General features: G+C 37.7%; 1 protein-coding gene and 1 long non-coding RNA gene across 3 annotated transcripts in view; one reads left to right on the top strand and one right to left on the bottom strand.

Annotated features, from left to right (window-relative positions):
• The window catches only part of LOC137096819 (uncharacterized), a 30,388-nt gene extending 14,747 nt beyond the window's left edge, over positions 1–15,641 (top strand). The window contains exons 1-4 of one of the 2 annotated variants that reach the window (XR_010909746.1): positions 1,374–1,460; positions 10,847–11,043; positions 11,253–11,338; positions 14,846–15,641. This is a non-coding gene — a long non-coding RNA (uncharacterized lncRNA). Of the gene's footprint in view, positions 1–1,373; positions 1,461–10,846; positions 11,044–11,252; positions 11,339–14,845 lie in introns of those variants that run through there. The other variant, XR_010909745.1, reaches the window with a different exon arrangement.
• RASAL2 (RAS protein activator like 2) overlaps positions 1–26,850 on the bottom strand; it is a 298,400-nt gene that overhangs the window by 250,835 nt on the left and 20,715 nt on the right. The gene's annotated exons all lie outside the window — the stretch shown is intronic.

Consider the following 26,850-nt stretch of genomic DNA (forward strand, 5'->3'; position numbering starts at 1 on the left):
AAGCTGGAACTTTTACTCCTCATCCAAGGGGAAGGCATATATGCTTCTAGATATTCTGAAAATGGAGGTGTGATTTGAAAAAGAGATTCCACCTCTCAGCGATGAAGTAACCATCAAGCCTTCACACAACTAGGAATGTATTTCATACCAGTCACATATAGTAGTTCTACGTGGCTTTAACAATACAATTAGTTAATTATACAGCAGAGGCAATAAATATAGAATTTAACAAACATACAAGAGCCAATATGACAAAAGTTATATGTTAAAATACTTGCTCAGCATAGGGCTCATTGTGTGACTTTAAAGCAATCACTACCACTCATCCTGACCCACATCGAATAGCTGTTAGAGGACAAAATGGGGTTAGGCATTCAAAGTGTTCCTTGAAGAAACAACGAGGATAACAAGGAAGCTCAAATGCTGAGCAAACAAAAAGAACATTGTAATAAAATCCTTTATATGCACATTGGACTTCTAGGTCAACTTAAGTATGAAAATAACAACAACTTTTTTCTAACAACACATGTGATAACTCCCAACTTTTTTTCAATGAGTTCAGGATTTGTTGTCAAAGGCTTTCATGGCTGAAATCACTGGGTTGCTGTGAGTTTTCCAGGCTCTATGACTATGTTCCAGACTGGAAAACTCACAGCAACCCAGTTCAGGATTTAACACATTGAGTAGGAAAGCAGTTTACAAAACAAAAGAGATGTGGATGCAACACAAATTGTGTTTTTGCAGTTAATTCATTTTAAAAGATCCTCGTACAGAAAATATTCCAGGTCAGTTGTGCTTGTGCCTGCTTTTGACAGATCCATGTTTTTCCACTGAATAAAGCAAACCTAGTTTCCAAATGACTATACAGGAAGTCCCCAAGTTATGAACATGATAAGTTCTGTAGGTTTGTTCCTAAGCTGAATTTGTTTGTAAGTTGGAACAGTACATTTTAAGTGTAAATCCAGCCATAGGGTAGCATAGGGAAGGGTTAACACCGCCGTAGTGTTTGTTTTGCTTTCTGTGCCCCTGTTCAGAAAGGTTCACCTCACTTTATGTCCTTGTGATAATGGGATTTTGAAAAAATTGATGTTGTGGAAACAAGGATTGATGATAAAGTTCCAGATGAGAACTTCTTCCCCATGATAACTCTTCCTGGAGTGAATGGATACATGTCTCTCACTTTCTGTTGTCTCACCCCCATTCTTAACTATGAGTCATTTGTAAGTCAGATGTTTTGTAACTCGGGGACTGCTGGTACTTGTATATTATGCACATCGTATCTATATACATTACATTTTAGGTAACTGATCACCATACAAAAACTGATGCATGTCGTTTTTGTATATGTGTGCATGTGTGTATTGTAAAATAAGAGACCACCACAGATCTCACTGAAGAGTTGAAGTTGCAGACAGATGGAGGCACCAGGCAAACAAAGGATGTCATACAACTATACTCAGGTAAAGTCAGTATTTTTATCAATGAAATACACTGACTGGACTGAATAAATACATGACAGATATTTCCTGGTTCATGGTTCAGTTTCACACCTTTTGCGCATTTACAGCTATCACTTTATACTTAAAATTCCATATGTACATTAACACGCTAACAACAACCTGGTACAAGTGTTACCAAAGCAACAGAGGCAAATGCTGAACCTCAGCTTGTTGCATAATGCATTTCCACAACAGTTCCCCAATTACATGAATTAACTAATCCATTAACATTATAGCTGCAGAATGCCTTCAGGCTGCTATTGAGTCAATGGCATTTAATGATGATACTGCTATAGAAAAACTCGAGGACAAAGTGTTGACAAATGGTAATCACTAATAAGAAGTCATCTGTTGAAGGAATTCACATAAAGCAAGATATGTGACAATCTGCTTTCAGACCTGGTTATGGGACAGAGACAGCTTTGGTTGCCTTGGTGCTGACAGGTGTGTCCTTTCTGGTTCTATTGGACCTTTCAGCAGCTTTTGATATCATCTACCATGGTCCACCTTGCTAAAATGGGACATAGAGGAATAGAGCTACTGTTTTGCAGTAGCTCTGTTCCTTCCTGGGCGAACAAACACAGAAGGTGGTGCTGAGGGATTCCTGTTCAAGCTCCTGAGATATTGCTGGATTGACCTACAAGCTGGCCCTTCCCCATACATGACTGCTCATAACTGATCTAGAAGGCTATATGATCCCCATTCCTGGCTTATTTCAACAAACCATCATTAGGATTTCATCTGGGTTCAAATGTCATGACAGGCTCCAATTAATTTAAAATATAGAAGGAAATGCCTTCACACAGCTATATAGTGAAGCTTCTGAAACAGTAGGGCATGGTTTAACATTTGTGTCCAATTGAGGCCATTACTGGCTAAGAATAGTTTGACCTTACCATTTTAAAATGCTACCCAATCTGTAACACACATTCTAAGCTAGATTAAAGTGAATGAAATCAAATCTTTATATTCTTTCTGTGTGGTTGGTTATTTTAACAAGAATGAAAAAGGAGAGAGAAGAGTTTTCAGGATGATAGAAATGTTTAGTACATCTCTCATCCTCTAAATTAGAAACTCTGGCATGGAAGAATTTCAGCCAGCTGTACGTGACTTCAATTACTGGAGCATCTGCTGGATTTTAACTACGGACAGCAGAGATCTTAGCAAGCAAAGAAAGCTGCAAATCTGCTTCAGAAATACATGCCTCATAATGTACTGAAGCCATCTGATCTTGGAATCTCAGCAGGGTCAGCTCGGTTTATAGCTTGGATGGACTGCCAATGACTACCAAGTGCTGAAGGACAGAACTCTGAAATACACCTCTGAGTATTCCTTGTCTATGAAATCCCTTTTGAAAGACGACTTAAGGACATATGTAATGCACACACAGTTTGAGTATGGTCTAAGAAAAACAAACTGTTCACAATTTGTTACAATTCTTGATTATTATTATTAGCACAATCAGTAGAGAAATCCATGAAGGAGATTCTACAGTACATTAATAAAACTCATTATTCTTTACCTTGTGCAAGGGACGTTTACTTGCAGATACTACCCTTATAAGAAACCATAACGAATGATTACAATTAAAGAAGAGAGATAATATATATAAGTAACACCACTTTATAGGAAATAGACTAAGAAAAAACTGAATGAGAACACAGGACGAGGTAATTTAACAAGCAATAAGGCCAGAGTTATATTTGCAATAACCCTACAGATAAATGTACACATGCTTGAGAATGCTAGGGTCTACATACTAACTTTACCGCTCATTTATTTCACAAAACTCTGGTGGAAAGCTTATATTAAAACAGGACTGGTATTCATAAGGAGAAAAAATGCTAGTCCAACAAAACTTGCATTGAACTCTTGAAATGCAAATATTTCAGTGTCAAATATTCTAATAAACATTTGAAAAGAGAGCCAATGTACGTATCATGTTTCTGGCATTGGCTTAGTCTTGCAGTCTAGAAGAAACACCTCCTTTCATTTGTCACAGCTTAACAATCCCCTTGCCTCCTCCACATTACAAATACAGAGCAATGAAGAAAACAGGCAGACTTCCTCTACTGCCTATTTCTCCAGGATCTCTCAACTACAGTGAGAAAAGACATATGTATTTTCTGGTAACTTTGAAGTTTCCCAAAGGTAGCATGATGGGAGATAGTGCAAAATACTTCCTTGCTTCTGAAAATGAAATTTCAATATTAAAGATAAGGAGTCTCCTGTGGACCTGAACAGAAATGATATAAGACGAGAATCAGGGAATAATAGTGTATTCATAGCTGCAGAAGATTTTATTAGTAGTCTCTTTAACAAACCTAAGATATCACAAGGGAATTGTTCCCAATTAACAACAGACACAAGTAGCTATAAAAGAAAAAAACGTGACGTTTATCTGCAACCAGATTGCTGGTAAATCAGCTTATCTATTATTCTTTTAATTATTAGTGGCACAAAAAGTCACTGCATACATTGTTGCAAATACTTTATATGTTTTAATAACTGTTTTGGTATTTGGTAATGTGCTGTTTTTAATATGATTTATGTTTAAAGTGTGGTTTTACTATTGTAGTTGTAAGGCATTGAATTTTTGCCATTATCTATGTGTAAACCGCTTTGAGTCCCCCTAGAGGTGAGAAAAGCGGTATATAAATACTGTAAATCTATATAAATAAAAATGTAATGTTCGTTTGTGGGATTAACAGAACTCAAAAACCACTGGACGAATTGACACCAAATTTGGACACAAGACACCTAACAGCCCAATGTATGTCCTTCACTCAAAAAAATTGATTTTGTCATTTGGGAGTTGTAGTTGCTGGGATTTATAGTTCCCCTACAATCAAAGAGCATTCTGAACCCCACCGACAATAGAATTGGACCAAACTTGGCACACAGTTTTCTCATGAACAACAGAAAATACTGGAAGGGTTTGCTGGGCAGTGTCCTTTGGTTTTGGAGTTGTAGTTCACCTACATCCAGAGATTACTATGGACTCAAACAATGATGGATCTGGACCACACTCTACACAAATACTCAATATGCCCAAATGTGAACACTGGTAAAGTTTGGGGAAAATAGAAACTTGACATTTGGGAGTTTTAGTTGCTGGGATTTATAGTTCACCTACAATCACAGAGCATTCTGAACCCCCCTAACGATAGAATTGGGCCAGACCTCCAACACAGAACCCCCATGTGGGCCACAGCAACGCGTGGCAGGGGATGGCTAGTAAATAATAAATAATATGTCCCTACTCTGAGCTTATTTCGTTTAAATGTTATTAGACTTGCCATGGGCATTTTTGAAACTATTTTAGCCCAACGTATATTATTCAGAAATGTTTACTTTGCAACCTAATACAAACCCCTGCCTATCTAGTTGTATCTGAACATTGTTGAATAGTAAATAAAAGTTCCTATTCAGTGGTTTAGTCACATGAGAGAAGAATGTTTTCATCAGACACAAACAATGACTGAGGCACAGAGAAGATGAGCTTCTGTAAGGGAATTCTTCCATTGTTCATTAATGCTGAAGAAGTGCCCGAGGTCTGCACCCAATTACAAAACATGTTTCAAATTCTTTCTTTTTTAAAAAGGCAAAGAGAATACCCTGATGTGAAATGTCAGGCAATGCTATATGGAATAGTGGGGACATGACCATAATGACTTGTGTAATGAATAGATCACGGCTTTCCAAACATTTCATGTAGGTGACATACTTTTTAGACATGCATCATTTCACAACACAGTATTTCAGTTTTACTAGCAAGCCAGAAGTTAAACCAACCCCTTACAAGAGATATGGTTGTGTGTGTGTGTTTGTGTGTATTGTAATAATAAAATGAATGGGAACAGAACATATCTTATGAAAATCTTTAATTTGCATTTAAAAATATATGATTTATTGCTTATTTCACATAGACTCATTACATTCGTGCAACACAACTGCACACTGCAGCTGTCCCACTAATATGTAGTGAGATACAGTATGGAAATCTCTGGAATAAAAGAGTTCTCTGTCATAAAGCTCAATAGGCATTCCAAGGTAAATCACTATTTCCAAACGTCATCTACCACCATATTTGATTAGATCATAGTTGAAACTTTTATTTACCATAACCACACTAGTAAATGGACAACTGGTAATTAGGCATTTCCTCAAAAGATTCAAAATGTTTCAATAAAAAAGCAGAGAAAGTTAAACAAATGAATTGATCAATGTACCAAGAAAAAAGGGTTTTCTCCTACCAAACTGTTGTTAAAAATTGCACAGCTCTCGTGAAAGAAGCTATTGGCATTCAATTTTCACAAAGAGCTTTAATTTTTAATAGATAACTATTAACATGTTGTTTTGTTTTTTCCATCAGAAGTAGATTAGAAAGAGCCTATTATATCACTCAGTTTCAAAGGAATGGTTCCCCATTCATTCTCCTATTTAATTAACTCTGTTTTAGACAGCAGCTCCTGCACTTTGCTCTAAGACTTTGTTTACTGTATATCAAAAGAAAAATGAGGTTTCCCCCCTCCCTTTTTCAACTGTTACTCCCTCCAAAAGTATGGCATGTAGATGTTGTCTTCTCTAAAGTGCTCTAGCTTGTCAACAGCTCCTAGCTTGTAAAAAGAATTATTTCATACCAAGATAGATTAGTGTGACAAAGCAAAAGGGAAAGGGACTGATTCTACAGGAACCTTTTCCACATGATGAAAATATACTGAAAGTTGACAACTACAGCAATTCATTGATTTGTTTTTGTGGTATGCCTGAAGCAGACTTTCAACCAGTTGGACATAATCTGGTGCTTTATAATTGCCTAGAAAGTTACAAACAACATTCTTAAAGGCTGTCCACACACCATGTTCTGCCCCCTGTAGAAGACCATCAAAGTGGATGTCCTTCATCACATATCGGATTTCTGGGCCAATGAAAACACCCTCTTTTATCTCTGCATCACTAATGCAGGAAAAGTCTGCCACAAATAAATCAAGGCTTCACTTGGCTTGTTCATTGCCTTAACAAAAAATTCATTAGCCTGAATTTAATGAGTAAAGACAGAAGAAATATCTTATTTGGATCAACCCATGGGTCACGTACAACATTCTTCTGCCCTGGAACCAATTTATTGTGGAGAGCCCATTTTCCCCCAATATAATCCATATGTCTTGCTCAACTATTCAACATGCAAAGGAAACAGGAATACTTCATGTAACCAAGCTGCAGGCCCAGTAGAATTGCAACTACCTTAAGATCATCATACAAATTCCAGTTGTGCTTCAATTACTGAAGGCGATTCAGCAGAAGTTGCATGTTTTCATCTTTTCTTTCATATGAACAGAATGTATGGCAGGTATAGAAGGGTAGACATTACTGTTGTGCAGCAAGACAGCCTTCAAACTTAAGAATCTGTCGGGGATACTTTGTGCTTTTCCTGTAGGTTGGATTATATGGCCCAAGTGGTCTCTTCCAGCTTGATGATTCTATGACTGATGAGTCAATAAACAATAACCATTCTGTTGGGTCGTGGTTATATCTGAGAGTACACAACAATCAATTGATATCACAGCGAAAGATAACCATGTTCGCTTGGCTAAAATATTTTGTCAAATCTTCATCACAGTGGAGAAATTTTGAGATTTTCAGACCGGATGGCAAAAGATTCCATCCTTGCAACCTTGATCCAAGAAGCTCTGCCTGACTCTTTGATCAACCCAAATCTCTTACCAGATTGTTCAGCTCTGCCTGGGATATAAAATGAGGATCACTAGATGTTGATGGCACAAAGTCTGGACGAGCATCAGCTTCCATCTGCATCTGATCGCCATCAACACCTTTCTTCTCATCCTCTAGTATCCATGCCTCTGGCATGCTGAAGCAAGTTTTTACATGATCTGAAATGTGTTTTTGTGGTATTTTAACAGACTGAGTCTCTGTTACATGTTACATAATGTTGGTTATGGCTGTCAAAGATATGAACAATCTAAAAAATCATGTAAATTACTGCCGAGAAAGAAAATGTTTCATAATTTCATAATAATTTTAAAACAAAATTGGCAATTTCTCAAAAAAACTTACATGGCTTGATAATTTTGACATTATTTATGTCATCTGTATCAGAAAATCTATTTTGTACACAAAAAATTGTAAAGTAAACAAAATACCCTGTTGTACTCCGACAAATTCAAAGGGTCACTGGTTGTCTATTCTTGTTTTCACGTAGGTTAGAAATTAAAGTTCACTTCAAACTGATATACACTACCAGCACCTGTAGTCCACATAACCAGAATACCAGTTTGAGAAATATCACCATAACTATGGATGCTACAGAATATAAAGTCATAATTTATCAGATAAGAACCAAAAGTAAACAAAAACTATACACTAACCTATAAGTAAAAACACACATAAAAACAGCATCCTTCCCCTCCCCTCCCCTCCCCTCCCCTCCCGAAATTAGGCTTATGGTAGCAGTGCAAGACCATAAGGTTTAAGCTGTAACAGAAGATGAAATGCCAGATGTTCAGACTTGTGATGACTTAAACATTTTTTCAAGGACAAAACCTGCTTTGTTTACATAAATAAGGAATCCTGGAAGATGGCCCAAAATTTTGTATTTTTTCCTTTGATAAGTTCCCAAAGTTTCTATTATGGTATATTAACAGACTGGATGATGGCCAATAAATTGAGATTCTGTTAAAGAAAACTATTAGTTGGTGATGTAGTTTCCTATCTAAATGGCTTTTAGGCTTTTTAACAACTTAAATCAGTCACATTTTCCATCACACAGGAATGGGAATCACTGGTCCTCCAGATGTTGTTGGACTAAAACGGAGGGCATCCTTCCTTGCATTGCAGATGCTTTTACTTAATATCAAGTCAGCTTCAGCTTATAAAGTCCCTATGAATGAGAGACCTCTGAAAGTCTTAGCCACCAATAGCTCTGTTCACATCTTGCAAACTTTGGGCTGTTTTTTTATTGAATCAATCTACCTATAACACGGTCTTCCTTGTTTCCTGCTACCTTCCATTTGGTTGAGTATTATTATCTTTTCCAATGAATCACGGTATCTCATAATATGCTGAAAGCACAACGGGCTCAATTTAATTATCTGTACTTTCAGAGAGAGCTTGATTTGCTCTAAGATCCATTCATTTATATTTTTAGCTGTCCATGGTATCTATACAACTCTCCTGCAGCTCCACATTTCCAATGAGTTGACTTTGACATTTAATTATGTCTCTTTACACTTGAAGATCTTATCTAGATCCTTCCAAGTGTTAGTTTTCTTCTTGACAACAGACTCAATTTTGATTAATGACTTAGTACAGAAAGCATTTGCCTATTTCTAGGTCTTTGATTATTTCTATTTAAAGTAATGGAAATCATATGTGGATATTACTTTTGTTTCTCAATATAGTATTCAACTGTGGCCTTGAATTTGCACTTTTCCCTCTTTACTTTCATCATTATTTTTCTATTTCTGATAGTAATAATCTGGTGCCGCAAAATGATAAAGCTTCTTCCCCTGATTTTCATTTTTTTGAATCTAATCCTGCTTTTTGTTTCATGTGTGATATCTATAAATTAAACAGATAGGGTGATAAATTACTCCCAGCATCAGAATAAAAGTTTGGACACCTCCGCCCCCAGGTGCCTTTCCAACCCATAAATACTATGCTAAATAAAAGCCAATGCTCAGCTTGTGTCCATCAGAAATGGCCTGCTCCAAGTAACCACAGCAGGAGATCTGTGGTTGAATCTTGGGTGAGGTTTCTGGTGGTGGCAACATCAACATCTAAATCTAGTGCCATCTTAGAGTAATGCTAAAAACTATCCTGCCGGATGTTGTAATTGATTTGCCTTTAGATTCGTTTTTATTCTTTGCTCTTGGGATGTCCTTGTCTGCTTGGTGTTCTGGATTTGGATTGGTTAGATCTGCAACATAATTTGGCTTTGGGTTTTGGCTTTTTTCCTTCACACATAATTTTGATCTTTGTTCCTTTTCCTGCAATTTAGATTGGATTACTCTTACCCACTTTCTTCAGTAACTGTAATTACTGATTCTCACATTAGACTGTTTGACCCTATTATTAGAGAGGAAAATTCTAAATTCAGTTTTGTATAAATGAGTTTGCAATCAAAATAATCTATATTCTCTTGTGGTTATCAAACCTTTCATTGCCTGATTACAAAGCAGTCAGAATGCTCCAAGGAAACTGTCAAGAACAGCAGCTCCTACTAATTAAAGCCTTTCACAATGATGTTGTGTGTGAACTATCAATATTTTGTAATGCATGTTATATTCTTTTTAGCATCTCCAGTGCACATTAAATAGGCAGATTATGATGTACCAAGAGGATATATATTGATAGCTGTTGTGTTTTTATGACAAGTTAGAAAACAGAAAGAGCAAAGCATTTTTTATAAAAGAAGGAGCAAAGGTATCCTTATCCAGGGCTTGTTTTAATGATTTTTCATATTGCTTACCAAAGTGTTGGGAGGGAAAGAATAGTTTTGAAGAACTGAATCCTGCTCCCACACTGATGATCTTTCACCTTGCTGTCATGGAATTAATATTTATCAAGTGAAACACAGATCGAAGACCCACTGAAGATCACAGCTTTTAAGTAATTGACTGGAAGAAATGAGACTGCTCCAAACCTTTAAAATACTACCAGAACTGAGAGTCTGAAGAGTTCAGACATTGTACTAAGACTCTAGGAGTCCAGGATTCAAACCCCAGTCACCTATGGAAACCCATTAGGGCTGTGGCTCCTAATCCTTTTCAGGTTGCGACCCCATTTTATAGAGGCAAAGTGACCTGTGATCCTGATACATTAAAATAGGCTGTTTAACAGGGTAAGCGAAAACACATTGAAAATAGATATTCAGCATAATATAATCCAAAATAACTTACAACATATTTAATGTGATGATTGAAACTGTAACTTATTAACAAACTTTAAAAATCACAGTTGAGTTTTTGTTCATGCCAATGTCATGTCATTCTGAACTTATCTGTTTCTTGTTTTTCAATGGAAGAAGCTTTGAAAATCCTCTCTCACAGAGATATGTAGAAACATAGGGGAGTAAAACTCAAAACACAAGCACGATGACATTTGGATATGACTGACACATGACACATCAGAATGGATTTAGCAGTTTTTCATCAAATAGGTGTCGTGTCAGTCTGTAGATCCATGAATTCATCTTGTACTTCATTAGGGATGCTGGCAACAGCAAGGGAAGCAGAGAAGGGACATAATGTGATGTGCTGGGCATTAGATTCCAGGAATTGGAATAATTTGATTTGTGTCAACACACAATTGGTTATATTTTGCAGAATCCATTGGTATTGAAGAAAAACTGTTGCTGCCTGTAAGAAACAAGGCTGGACACTAGGCGTGTGTGTATCACTCAGAATCGACCAATCACAAGCTGAGCAGCATCCGCATTTCATGGAGCCAATTTACAAATTGCGCATGAACCTGGACCTCACAACAAGTTAACCCAACAAATGAAAGATTGTTACATGTTTAGGTAAGAAAATCTAAGTGCAGGATGCAATGATGTGGCCACCCTGAGTCCCCTTGTGGGGAGAAGGACGGAATAGAAATGTATGTAATAAATGTGATTTTTTTTGTTTTCTCTTTTTAAAATTTTCATAGTTCACCACTGCCCAGTGACCCTAAGAAACCACTATTGGTTAGGAACCACTGCATTAGGGCAATGCATATTATCTTTTTCAGAGGATGGCAATCCTGTCAATAAAATCCTATGATGGGGTGGCCATAAACTGGAGTCAGCTTGAAGGCATGAAGCAATAAATCTAGAAGTAAGTAACAAATGAAATTAAGTAGAAATCAAATAACACAGTACATTTCTACATGGATACAGCCTGGTTTCAGTAGAGGTCATGTTCAGATAAGTGACCATGGGATTACAGACAAAATTATCAACTACACTCTGGAAATACCCACTCACCCTCTTGCAACCAGATCTTCTATCACCTTATCTTGCTGCACTCATTACAATCTCTTCCCAGCAATGAAAACGATTATAGTAGCAACAGGCTTATTGTGCCATGTCTACAACATTTCTTGGTTTGCATGAGCAAGGAAGGCAAATTCTGAATGTTGGACTAGGGAAGGGAATTATAGCAAACAGCTTTAATTGGTAGCAAACAGTTTGTGCCACTTCCAAACCGGGGGGGGGGGGGGGGGAGGGGGAGTTTATTTGTTAAATGTATATCCCCCCATCTTTCTTTAAATGAGTTCAAGCAGGGTGCATGACTCTTTTCCTGCTTTGACTCTATGACCCTGTGGGGTAGGTCAAACAGATGGAGTGACTAAATGTAGAACTTCAGAAATATAGGAAAACTACTCTCCACGGGCTTTTGCTAAAACTCTAAGGGCAAAATCCTTTGTGTGTTATGAAGCATGGCTTCATTTTAGACCAATATTCAATTCACAAAACTCAAGTGGTGTGACAGACTGCAAAACATTGATAGAAAAAAATTGACAGGGAAGAATAAATCTTAGGAATTACCAATTCTCATTTCATAACCTGCAATGCATTCTTAAGTAAGCATCCATTCTTGAAGTTATACTTATTCAGAAATTCTTCAGTGTAATCAGATAAGAGACAGAATTTACCAAAATATGCAATCTAGCAAAATGAATTAATAAACTCCAATTTTCCCAGAAACAACAGTTGGGCTTTTCATCAGTGTGTCAGTTGCACCATAAATTTACCCATTAGTACCAGTTTAACAAACAAGAATGGACTCCTTAATTTATAGTAAAGGAGAGGCAAACAGTAGCTGAATATGCTTGTTTTGCAAGGCCCAATGCAACCAAAAAAGAGTAGAAACTAACTCCCTTAGTGTCTAGACTGTCCTCAGACAGTCAAGATAATATTTAGAATTGAAAACACATTCTTGCCAATAGTATCCAAAGACTTCACACATTTGTTCCCAAATACCTTGTAAAGACATCCCTTCTGTTTGCTACTATTCCCCTTTGTTAAAGACTCTGAAAGGCATAAGGACATTTGCTCTAAGACAAAAGGACTTTAAAAGCCCGAAAGCCTCCATGCAGACCCCCATACAATGCACATTATGTTCCTAACTGAAAACTGCTTCCATCCACAACTCTCACAAAGGAGGCCGGTGGGCACTCTAACACTTTGTGTGTAAGACCACAAGTGCAGATAGGCTTTCTGATAAAGCTTACTGATATCTGGAAAAAATAAAAAACAGACATTATTTAGAAACAGACCTGTATTTTGGCTGTATATATGATTTTTAAATCTCATAAATTTCTTAGGCCAAAATCAGAATTTTTGTAGAACTGTACTTACTGTGTTGCTAAATCTAGAATTTCAAATAGCTTAACAAGTCCAAATAGACTAGGTATAATATCTGAACAGAGTTATTAGGTCATAGCACCACCTTTTGGTTCGATTAATATACCATTTCATGTATGTTTAGAGTGTTAAGGTTGCATTATGTCTGTAAAATAAAATCAGCTACTTTGCTACTTTTCTCTCTGTTTCTTCAAATCACTTCTTGATTTATGGTAACTCCATAAATCTCAGAGAATACTAAATTTTGCTGGTTCTTCTGAAATATAACCTACATTATCTGATATTCACTGGCGGTCTCCCATACAAGTACTAACCACGCCTGATCTTCTAAGGCAGGCATCCTCAAACTGTGGCCCTCCAGCTGTTTGGGCCTCCAACTCCCAGAAGCCCTAACGAGCTTGTTCAGTTGTCAGGAATTCTGGGAGTTGAAGGCCCAAACAGCTGGAGGGCCGCAGGTTGAGGATGCCTGTTCTAAGGTCAGACAGGATCTGTTACGTTAGTTAGGCACAGGTTTTAGAGTGTGCAAAATATATGTAGCAAAATATGTGACATCTTAATGTATTTCTATTACAATTTTCAAATGCAATCGACACTAGAAATGTGGATCTCATTACATTCCAAGTTTACTGAGATTGGGAAAGGAAATTTAACCTTGTCTACAAGATTGAAAATACATAGTGTGTATATTTAATATGGCAGAGTATAGGATTACTAGTATTCAGCTCACCAATACCCCATTATAGTTGTATACTGTTTACAAATAAAGTATAGGACAGTGTAGGTTTTTCATTACTTGCCATGAAACCTCCCCTATCTTGATGCACAAAACAGCTGCCGAAAGCTTTAAAATAGCTAATATGTATCTCCTGAATAGATGCCTCTCACCCGGGGTTCTCCTTAATTCCTGTATTCATTTGCCATAGCAACACACTGTGTTACCAGTAGTAGAATCCTGTTCAGTGTTTGTTTCTTTGTTTTGGTTTTAAGTACAAAAGTCTTGAAGACATATTGCAGAAAGCAGTATGCTTGATCCTGCAGAAGAAAGTCCTGCTTTTTTATAAATTGCAAACAAGTAGTCCTGATAACATCACAGTTCTGTTAATGAACTTTGAGGTTACTACACTCCCACATCAGACTTCCTTAAGACCTTCCAAAAGGCAACTGAAAAATTTGCCCATTTTATTTTTTAACAGAGGCAAGCTTTTAAAGATGTTGAGTATACAACACAGGGGATAACTATGTGAACTACCACGTAATATAGCAAATTTATTTTGAAAGGAATGGGTCTCTGGTGGGTTGGGCAGCTGAAAGCAACACAGGCAGCCTCCAAATATGTGTGTGAGGTTACCTATAACAAATTATATACCTCCCACAACTGCACTGTAATGGCTATCTTCCATTAAGCATCCAGTTGTAGTAAATACTGCCTTAGAGGAAAAGAATCATCCTGTGTGCTTTACAAATCACACCAGTTAATAGTGACTTGCAGTATAGGGAAGAACTTACCATTATGAACTTCATAATCATAAAGCTGATTCTGTTCTATTCAATAATGTTTAAATTATTTTTACGAGACCACTACTAGTCTGTAGTACCACCCAATGGAAAGCGGGAGAGAGGGAATACAGCAGACCTTTAAGACTGACTTCTTTAGCATGAGGTCTCGTGGATTTCAACCAACTTCTTCAGAAGCACGCATGGAGTCAATATCAAATCACAGCTACGTTAGTAGTTACAAAGTTGTAGAAATAAGATCAGAGCAAAACAGGATACAGACAGTTACAGTCTGTCACACTGGCCATAATCATTCAAGCACACAAAGGACATCTCTACACCTTAGCACGTTATATAGAAAGATCACGACAGACTGCCTTCCTTCCTCATATCCTTTATGTTTCTCATGTTTCCAGGAATTGGTCAGTGCAAGAAATAACAGGGTTTCTTTTTTGTTTTTGTTTTCCTTCCTCTTCATAAGCATGGATAGTTGGAAGATGACAAGAGCCAAATACCGACTGTGGATGTCGTTCTTTTGAATATTTCATCCCCAAATGCATGAATTAGTAACTACACGGAGTTTCTGCCTACCCTACAAAAGGCAAAAGTGTCTGCAAGATTTTTAAGCACCATAAGAATACAAACTGAGAAATGCATTTGAAGAAAAGTAAAATTTGCTTTTCCTAGTTTTCTGCTCTTAAAAGCATTTTTTTTGCTAAAAAATCAATGCATTTGAAGCTTAATTATATATAAAAATCTGACACAGGTTTACACAATTCAACATGCTCTTTTGACAGAAAATGTGCTTCTGGGTAAAAATTAATATTTATTTGCACAGCAGTGTATTTTGCACATGAACTGTCTCCTACCCCTTTTTCACAGAAAATACACAATCTCTGCAGAAAAAAAGCATGTGGATTTTTTTAGAAAATTAATTTTCTTGAAAACTCCCAAAGTGCAAAAAAAAAAAAAAATCTCAAGGGTCTCCTTTTCTTCAGTGTAGCATCTCACAAACTGGGACATCTTTGTCCACATTGAAATTGAAAATTAAAATATTATTATTTGCCAAACCCCTAATCTTAACCTCAAACCAAGGGCACTTCAACATAGCCATATAACCCAGGATATCAAGGCAGAAAATCCCACAATATCTGCTTGGAACTGGGTTATCTGAGTCCACGCTGCCGTATATTCCAGTTCAAGGCAAAAAATGTGGGATTTTACTCAGCTGTGTGGAAGGGTTCCAAATTGGAGTTGCTGTAGTAACTGAACCAAATCAAGACTTCATGTAATCAAGATGGCAACATGATGTTTGGTATATTTTTCTTCAAATCCCAAAATACTGTAAACATATGATCTCAGCCTAGGTCTTAAACCCGTTTGTCAGCTCTAATAGCCTGATATAACTACCAATGATAATTAGTTCCTAGCTGCTTAGATCTCAAATAGTGCTTCAGGTTTTGTGAATGTATAGTCAAATTATATGTGTGTGTGTATCCTTCAAAAGATTGAAAAAAACATTAACTGGAGAATGATTTAGATATATATTTTAAAAGGATCTATCTAATGACAGTCAGGAATTTAAACCAGCTCTCTTCAATCAAAAGCAGAATGTATAATTTGGATGGAAGAGAGTGCCTTACACAGCAGAACTGCCACTCGGACATCAAGTCTGAACACAGATTCTCAAAAATAATTTTAATGTCTCACCTTTTTCTCAGTTTGGATTGTATTACTTTGACAGCTTTCAAGAGACTAAAAAATAGGTTCGAGTTAAAAACACAGATAGATTTCTAAGGGAGAATTCAGTTCTCAAAATAATCTGGCCCTGACTTGTATGTGCACTTGACAGTTCATTTCAAGTGCAGCAGAGGAATGCTGTTACAACTACTTCCAAATAAAAATAACTATGTTTCCTTCTTATTAGACATAAAGAGTTTCTAGAAGTACTGAAACCTGGTGGAAATTTTTAAGGAAAGAACAGAAAAAACAATAGTCCCTTCTCATTTTTTCCTGTTTTTCCCTTGGATATTTATATCTATATATCTTACCCTTCATAATAAAGTTTTTGCAACTGAACATCACTAGTGTTCTCAGACATCATTTAATCCTGGAAGAGGGGGACAAAGATCAAGCCTCACAATCTTGCCATGTGGTCACACACAAAAAAGCTCTCATCTAAAACATAAAACTCACACTGTAAGATTAGTTCGGAAATTATATACAGGTTGGACATCTGAAACCCAGCACCTCAATCAATGGCTGATATCAAATGAGGGACTCCCTCCTGGGCACACAGAAAACTGGGCAACTTGGAAGGTGCTGAACAGACTGCGCTCTGGCACCACAAGATGCAGAGCAACCTTACGAAATGGGGCTACAAAGTGGAATCCATGATATGCGAGTGTGGAGAAGAGCAAACCACCTGCTCCAATGCAACCTGAGCCCTGCCACATGCACAATGGAGGACCTTCTTATGGCAACACTAGAGGCACTCCAAGTGGCCAGCTACTGGACAAAGGACATTTAATCAACTATCAAGTTTTGCAGACTTTGTGCTTTGTTTTTTTGTTTTTAATGCAATACAACTGTTTGGTTCGCTCCTGACACGATAAATAAATAATCTAAAATGTTTGGGACTAGACCTGTTTGCATACATGTGTGGAATAAGATATCTTGGATATGGGACCCATGTCTAAACCAAAAAAAAATCATTTATGTTTCTATCTACATTATACACATAGACTGACAGTAATTTCATACACAATGTTTTTAATAATTTTGTGCACGAAACAAAACTTGGGTACAATGATCTATTGGAAAGAAAAGGCATCACTGTCTCAGGAACCCATGTGGACAATTTTGGATTTTGGAGTATTCTGGATTTCCAGGTAAGGAATATTAAACATCTACTGCGCAAAGATGAATAAGGTAAAGGTAAAAGGTAGTCCCCTGACATTAAGTCCAGTCATGTCTGACTCTGGGGTGTGGTGCTCATCTCCATTTCTAAGCCGAAGAGCCAGCGTTGTCCGTAGACACCTCCAAGGTCATGTGGCCGGCATGACTGCATGGAGTGCCGTTACCTTCCCGACCTATTGATCTACTCACATTTGCATGTTTTCGAACTGCTAGGTTGGCAGAAGCTAGGGCTGACAGCGGAAGCTCACGCAATCACACAATTTCTAAATGTTTCAGAAAAATACAAGATCCTAAAATAAAGGGAATCTCAGTAAGTTCATATTATCATGACTTAGTGTTCAGCTAAATCACTAACCAAAGAACAAGTTAAAAAGTGAGCTAGAGGTGGGGGAACACAGTAGGAAACTAACCAGGAATTCAGAGCTAAGATTTACCATTTAAGTGACCTTTCTCCAGTCAAGCTGTTTGCCGTAACCAGAGAAGTGAAAAGCCAGAGAGCAAAGAGGTCTGCATTCTATCTTGATGACACCAGCACAGCACAAGGAGTAAGTCAGACACTTCCAGTGTTCCCAATTACAAAGTCTTCCCTTCACCCCACAGAACTTAATGGATTGATTCTGCTCTGGGCTGGGTTTTTTTAAATTCTACTATTGCTCTGTCTCTTAGCAACATACTAGAGTGTAAGAAGTTCCTGGAAATCAGGAACTGGCTTTTATGTATGAATAATTACTAGTGTTACCTAACCTCTCCAAAGATAGCTGCCTGATTGCTAATACAGAACAAAATAATATATCCTAGGGAAGTCAGTGTAAAGCAGGTTCTTATCAGTCTGTGCCTCAAAATAAAAACGGATATATCCCCCTGTATGATTAAATGGCTATTATCACTGCAAGGTCAAAGAATTAATGGATAGTTTCCTGAAGATCCTTCTTCCCTTCAGAGTTGGGACTGCGGGGTTTTCTACCATTACACAGTAAGAATTTTGTTTTAAAGTGCCCATTTATAAATTGATTCCCAGCTCTGCAAAAGAGCAAAGAAGAAAAAGGAGAATAAAAGCAGGAGAATAAAAACTGTCATTAGGGTGGGAAAAAGTAAGATGGAGGTTAATCAACAAGATTATCTTTACCGACTTGCTAAAAAAATCCTAAAGAAATTTTAAAAGCTACGCTCAGATCTTTCAATTCATGAAGGTTGGGTAAGCAATGTTGCTAACGTTGCTAATTGTTGCAAATATATATTCCCTTCAGTACCAGAAGTAGTATGTTATGTCAGCTGTTGAAAAGCATCAGTGGGAGAGTGCTACTACTGAATCCAAAAGGAACTAACTGGTCACCATGGGAATGAAACCTACGATCAGATTCAATCTGGCTCTTCTCATTTTCTTACCCTCTCTATCATACCTCTATATACAGCTATCTCAGCTGGGGTGTTGCCGTAGTTATTTTCATGAACTGTAATGCATTTATTTATTGCCCCCCTCCCACACACCAACCAATCCAGGTTCTTAAGATTATATACTACTGAGATAACACTTTAAAACATTAAATAAATAACTGGACCAAATTAAATTCAATTTTTTTAAAAAAGTAAAACCATTCAAACAGTTTTAAAAACAGCAAAAGTGTACATCCTAGGTTGTTGTAGGGTTTTCTGGCTGTATGGCCATGCTCTAGAAGCATTCTCTCCTGACGTTTTGCCTGCATCTGAGGCAGGTATCCTCAGAGGTTGTGACGTCTGTTGGAAACTAGGAAAATTTGGTTTATCTATCTGTGGAAGGTCCAGGGTGGGAGAAAGAACTCTTGTCTGTTGGAGCTAGGTGTGAATGTTTCAATTGGCCACCTTGAAAAACCTACAACCCAGTTATTCTTGTCATGAAAGCCTTCAACAATACATTGTACATCCTAGTTTTAAAAGTCAAAGGCCAAGTGAAAGAAAATGGTTAAAAACTCAAAAGAAGTGAAGTCAGCCTGATTTCCCTTGGGCTAGAGTTCTAGAGCCAAGTTGCTCCTTCAGAAAAAGCAATGCCATATGAATCTACCATCCTAATCCCACTAAGTAGGATGTGTCATAGCAGGTGTCTCCAAACGAAGACCAGTGGGCCAGATGCAGCCCTCCAAGGTAATTTACCTGGCACCTGTCCTAAACTTTAGACTTAGGGTTTCCCTAAGTCTGAAACTACTTGAAGGCATACAACAACAGCAATTTTAATTAATGTGACTATCTCATCAGCCCACACTTTCCATTGAAATAATGGTACGTTTATGATAGTTAAAACTGTTATTTGCTTTAAATATTGTATTGTTGTTTCATCTTTTGGACAACAAATATGATATGCACAGTGTTATAGGAATTTCTTCATGTTTTTTTAAACTATAGTCCCCCCAACAGTCGGAGGGACTGAGAGTTGGTCCCCTACTTAAAAAGTTTGAGGACCCCGGCCAGAGAATCTCTGCTGATGATCTTAGATTTGGACAGGTTCTTATGGGAGAAGATAGAATATATGATCATCTAAACTGGTCCTACAACTCAATTTCAATGTAGGGTAAAACTGGTCAAAACTATGGAGAAACTCTATGCTCTGGCATAATGTGGATACATGGATTGGCTCTAATTCAAATGGGTTTATTGTCCACACAGACAACACTGCCATCCCTTTTCTCTGCACTCTACAGCGCAGAAAAAAAGTGAACAGTTTAGCGCTCCTAGCTATTGTTAGGTGCTTTTGCTGACATCAGCAAAGGTACCCATGTGACATGGAAAAAGGAGAGGGAACAATCTATTCTCCTGCTGCAGCAACAAAATCCAAATAAGGGTGAATGTCTAGCAGGACCGAACCAGATTCAACCCAGTTGGATGGTCTGGACTCTATCCCACTTCCACTACAGAATGGAGATGAATAGTGTAGTTGCCAGCAGGGCCAATCTGGGCTATTGCTACTCAGTCCTAGATTTAGGCTGTATTTAGATACACCCTTAGTTGAGGAAGTCACAGTTCTGAGTTTGTATGACCCAAACAAAGCTATTGATAAATGAAAACTCATCTGGTGACAATTAGCAAACAATAAAAATAATGGAATCCTGGCACTCACAATTTAAAAACAAAGTACATAGAACTATCAGTCAGAGAGCTCTAGTACCTCACAGAAATAAAGTAATGAGAAAGTGTTGGTTTCTAATATATGTAATTTCTTTATGCTTGTGGGTAAACAGTATTTCTTGCTGTTTCTTTGTCAGTGTTGATGTGGAGAGTGTCTGGTTTGCCCACCCTGGAACATGCAACATACAATTGCCCGCCTTTAAGGGTCCCTTTCAAATCTATGATACTATACCTGTGTGTATGTGAATCATATCTATCTATCTATCTATCTATCTATCATCTATCTATCATCTATCTATCTTTCTATCTATATCTATGATTGGATGGCTCTTTGTCAGGAGGACTTTGATTACGTTTTCTTGCCCTGATGAAGGGAGTTGGATTGGATGGCCTTAAGTATTTTCTGTTGGCCATGGGGGTTCTGTGTGGGAAGTTTGCCCCGATACTGTCGTTTGTGGGGTTTGGAATGTTCTTTGATTGTAGGTGAACTGTGAATCCCAGTGACTCCAAATGTCAAGGTCTATTTCCCTCCCAAACTCCATCTGTGTTCATATATGGGCGTATTGAGTGCTTGTGCCAAGTTTGGTCCAGATCCATCATTGTTTGAGTCCACAGTGCTCTCTGGATATAGGTGAACTACAACTCCCAAACTCAAGGTCAATGCCCACCAAACCCTTCCAATATTTTCTGTTGGTCATGGGAGTTCTGTGTGACAAGTTTGGTTCAATTCGATGGTTGATGGCGTTCAGAATGCTCTTTGATTGTAGGTGAACTATAAATCCAAGCAAGTACAACTCCCAAATGACAAAATCATAATTTTTGACTGATGGTCACTCCTTGTGTTGTGAGACGTTTTGTTGTCAAATCAGGTGTGATTTCGTTCCTTGGTTATTTTGTTTTTAAGGTACTCATTATGCACAGAGCATTTATAGATAGATAGATAGATAGATAGATAGATGATAGATAGATAGATAGATAGATGATAGATAGATAGATAGATAGATGATAGTGTAAGCCTTCCAGAAGAGATGAGTCTTCAGTTGCATTTTTAATTCCAATAGTTGAAGTTGTCAGATCTCTTCTACTAAGTCATTCCATAGTCTTGGAATTATATCCGGAATGTGAAAGCAAGAAAATTAGAAGAAGGAACATCAACAATCTAAGATATGAAATGATACTTCACTTCTAGCAGAAAATAGCAGATACTTAGAACAATAATTGAAGACAAAAAGTGCAAATGTTTACAGATAAACATTAAAAATAAAAATACCACAGGTAATTTACATAACTTGAAAATAAATAATAAATAATGAAGACATAGAAAATAGTTCAATATAATATAATCCAATCCAAAGAGACAAAATTGTCCCACAAGGAAGAGGAGTGAAAAAGGAGAAGCATACTATAAAAAGAAAAAAAGGCTAAAGACAACAAGTAAACCACAATGAAAAAGATTGGAAGGCCACAATTCCCCCTTTTCCCTCTTTCTTCCCCATTTTCCCCCTTTCACTACACCCTCCTTTCCCAAATGTCAATAAAAATATTTTTTAAAAATAGTTCAAGATTTTCTACACCATGGCTCAATCATTAATCGGAACTGAAAGTACAGTCAAGAAATCAAAACAATACTGGGGGTATTGTAGATTGCTCAAAAAAACCCCATAAATAAATGGGTCTTAGAGAAAATGAGGCCTGAACTCTGCCAAGAAGCTAAGATGATTAAACAGACATTGTTGTGCTGTGGCATATCATGGGATGGCTCAATAGAAAAGACAGCAATGCTTTGTAAAGTAGAGGGCAGTAGGAAAAGAGGAAGACTGCATTCCAGATGGATAGTCAGGGAATCGTTGGCTCTGACGTGAACAGGGATGCTGAGGTGACTTGGAAGCCTCTCACTCACAGGGTCGCCATGAGTCTAATGCACCTCCCCCCTGCTATTACATAGTTTTACTTAGTTATAAATATAGTTCAGTCGGTGACAGGAAAAATAAGGTTCCACCCAGGACCTTTTGCCATTAGTTGTGGATAAAATAGATGCTAACATAGTACAAGAACTCTGTTAGTGAATGTTCTGTAAATATGTATAGAGATGAAAAATGTTTTACATAGAACATAATGTTCAGTGTTTCCATGAGACGCCTGTGATTTCTCTTCAAAAAGATAAACACAAGCACAGAACACAGAAATGAAAATCTTTCTTTGGAGATACTCATAGTAGCTGCAAGGCAACTAATGAAATGTGAACAATTGTAAGTTTTTTAAAATATATGATTTGTATGTTTTGACAAAACTCTTGTTTTGTGTGCCTTCAAGTCATTTCTGACCTATGGTGATCATAAAGAAACCCTATCACAGAGTTTCCTTTGCAAGATTTGTTTAGAGAGTGTTTGCCATTGCCTTCCTCTGAGGCGGAGATAATGTAACTTGTCTAAGGTCACCCAGTGGGTTTCCATGGCCAATCAGGTATTCAAACTCTGGCCTCCAGATTTCCAGTCTATTGCTTTGTTGTTCCATGTAGGACTCTACAACATTTGCACTACCTTCCACAAATGCTGGCAATAAATCCACAGATTGCTGCTTTGTTTGGATGAAATGCTGTGTAAACTTATATAACCTTATACATAAAAGCTTAAAAGGAGAAGTAACTTTGGACTGGTCAGGAAGAGGTTACAGTGTATGAAACCATTTAACTGTAAGGCTATTTGTCATCAACATCCTGTCTTGATTTAGTGAGAAGTTGCTAGGCAGCATGTGGATATCCCTGCCTTCTCTTTTAATGAAAATTCACACACACACACAAACACATGCAAACAATTGCCATGTATTTGCTGATTTCTATGCAAACATCTTGAGAAAGAAATATATTTGCAATTCCCAGATACAATTCTTAGAGTAAAGTCTTTTAAAAGCAACAAAGTATGTACTCACATAAAACCCAGTGTGGCACAGTAGTTTGAGTATTTGGCTATGACGCCGAAGACCATTCAAAACCCCATTTAGCCATGGAAACCCACTGGATGAGCAAGAGCAAGTTGGAAATGATTTCAAAGCAAGCAACAACAACATGTACTGACAGCAAGTTGGAAAAAGGGATTTCTACCTACTACATCTATTTTCTGTAATAAGTTTCATCATTGTGACCAAAGAAACCACCTTATTTCAAAATGCAGAGCCATTCCTGAATACCACCTAGTAAATCTTCCATTTTCTATTAACCAATTTTCATTTTTCTACCTCTGCCTCAGCATCATAACAGGATGGCACAGAATCCCAACAAGTGAAATAAACTGTTCTCAGTGACTCCTCATGGCAACTGAATTCAATCTGAATGTGCTACCTACAGGCACAAAACCTTAAATACTTATGAAGAGATGCCAGGCATGTATGAAGTACCTCTGTCTGCATAATCTCTGCCCGAGGGTGCTTCCATTTCACTCTCACATGCAGTAGAGGAACTAATATTAAATGAAACTCCAGTGCAACAGAGATGGAAAAAAACACACCAATATTAAATTTAAGCAGAGTATTTTCTCATTAAGCATTCATTTTCTATGTATTATCTTGGGACTGAGGACAAATTAGTTGTACTTTACCCTGGGAGTGAGAATTGTCTTCAGGAGCTCAATCTAAACCAAATTCAGGTGGAAATTTAAGCATATGATCTCTTTTATATGCTATCTATTCCCTAACAGCCATACCACCAATTCATAGATATCAGAAATGTGGCATGGCGAGAGGGTTTTTTAATATCTTCCCCATATTGTTCTCTCGCCAGAAAGTATGCATATTGATACTTTAATTTGTCCAAAGGGACCATGTTAAAAAAACTGTCTCTGGGCTTTCAGGAATAAGTCAAATCCTAAGGAGTTGTGGAAACACGCATTCCCTTAAAAAGAGACGAAAAATGAATACAAGACCAGGAATGGAAATGATATGATACAATACATAGTTTTATATTAAAGTCTTTCTGTTATATCACCTTTAGAAGTAATTTTGAACAGTAAACATATGAGTATCGTATTTTAAACATTTTCATTTATCTGTTTAAGATACAATGGACCCTCGGTATCTCATAGGGTTTTGTTCCAGGGTAGGAAAAAAAATCCATAGATACGCAAATCCCATTGTGTACAATGACACAATTAAATAGTGCCCCTTATATAAAATGGCAAAATCATTTTTTGCTTTTTGAAATGTTTCCTTTTTGGGAATATTTTCAAGCCATGGATAGTTCAATTTGTGGATACGGAGGCCAGTTGTATTTCTATATCACTTGCCAGGCCACAAGGGCTCTTAAGGTGCCGAACATATAAAAGCAATAGAAATAATACAATGGCAAAACATTCACATCACGTTAAAGTACTATTTAGACATTGTAAAAATTGCCTAAAACAATCCTTTGTTTAGAACATTTTTTTCAAAAATTTAGCTATTATTCTTAAAGAAAATATTTCATTTTCCTAGTTTTTTGGGAGGGGGAATGACTTTGAGGGAAAGCAGAGAAAAACATTTTTTCCCCTGATATCACTCTCTCCCCCGGAGTTTACATCTCTGATCCTGGCTATGTTAGAACTATAGCTCATAGAAATTACACTCCAATAGCATCTGGAGGGCCACATTTCGACCACCCCTAATTCATTTGAATCTCAGTTCATCTTCAATCTAAATGCTTCCTCAAATGGGAATAATGTTGACTCATTTCACAGCAGTTTTTGGAAGAAACAAACTCCTTGCGAACTCAGTGTCATTCAGTTGTCTGGAACAAAGATGCCAGTTACTAACACTGACTAATTATTAGGTCATCTACAAAGATCAAGCATCAGAGATTTGATTGATATTGCCCATTTTGTGGAGAACATTAATAGCTGTTCACCACTCAATGAAACACCCATTCCCAGCACAAGGATCATTTCCTTTTCTCCATTTTGATTAAATCAAGCTCAATAGTTTGTCAGTGACATAACTGTATGTTTAATCAAAACACAGGAAAAAGTTAGCTAGATGCAAGATGATGAATCCTGTGCATGTCTAATATGTGCTCCTTTTTAGCCCTTCTCCAGATATGTTTCACTCAAATGATCACAATTCCTGGATACAAGAAAAAAATACTGAGGGGGGAAAGTCGTGGTTTTGTTCCCTTTCCTCATGTACCTCTTTTGCTGTAAGTAACCACGGTGCAGACTCCAATCACCTCCTTGTACACCAGAGGCATGGGCCCCTTGGACGATTACCTCAGCCCCTCCACTTTTTCCCTTTCTTCTCATCATAAGGATGTGGTGGCCCGCTGCGTCTTTATGCCAAAAGGATGTAGGAGGCAGTCACGTGGCTGCCGAGAGCACTCCAGAGGGCTCCAGACCCCACGGTGGTAAGGGCACCAGCCTCTGGCAAGAGCCCACATTACCAGGCAGTTAGCCATCACTTCCTTGTGCTGAAAGAATGGGCTAGGGCCAAGGGGGCATTCAGAAGAATCTCAGCAGCCATGTGTCTTCCCTTCCTCTTGGCAGGAGGACACAACAGGCTGTCATGTCCTGCTACCAAGAGGAGTGCCCTGCAGGACATGCGGCTGTGCGGGGCCCTCCCCCCTTTCTCCCCAATTGCCAACTGCCCTCAGTCTCCCTCCCCCCACGTCAACCATCCCCTGGCCTCCCCATGCGCCACCCCTCGGCCTCTCCCACCCCCTCGCCCCACCAAGCATGTGGCCCTCTTTCAACCCACGCCTGTTCTACACCATACATTAAATACACTGATCTGCAACAATCAAATCTAAATTTGGACCCAGAAGAGCATAAGTGCTTTGTACTAATTCTCCCATATGTTCTGAAGGCAGAAGTATCCAAATACAAAGTAAAATCAAAATAAAAAAAGCTTTCCAAGCAAGTTGTAGAAATTAAAAGGTAGATAAATTCAGTTCTTAATATTTTGCACCAGACAGAAACAGGAATAAAAAAAATCAAGCCGAACCACAGTTTCATCAACATGTCAAAGACAAAGAAATATTCACCAAGTCTGTAAGCTTTAGAAGGAAGTAGATCATGGTCAGATGCCTCATCATGTGGAAGCTTTCATCAATGAACGAAAAATAAAATCAAAGAGGAAATGAAAATCAGATTTCCAGGATTAGGACAGTTTACAGCTGCAACATACTTAATTGTGCTGTGCACATGTTAATTATTCTATCAAACAAAATGCTGTGGCAGAAATTGCCTCATGTACACAGAGAATAAAAGGAAGAAAGAGCTGTTGTAACATGGCAGCTAGGAGCATGACTTGGAAAGTCCTCAGTCATTAAATCATGGTGATCAAGTCACTACTTCCACTATTTTTATCACCAATAATGGCATAATACTTAAAATGTTTTTATAAGGGTGGGTATGTTCACAATAAACAACTGAGAATTCTGCAGAGTCCTAGCAGATATGCAACCAAGGATACAGTCCAATCATTCCTATTTGACTCCTCCTTCAGGAGGCT

This window comes from Anolis sagrei, chromosome 4 (assembly GCF_037176765.1).
Source record: "Anolis sagrei isolate rAnoSag1 chromosome 4, rAnoSag1.mat, whole genome shotgun sequence".
Classification (NCBI taxonomy): domain Eukaryota; kingdom Metazoa; phylum Chordata; class Lepidosauria; order Squamata; family Dactyloidae; genus Anolis; species Anolis sagrei.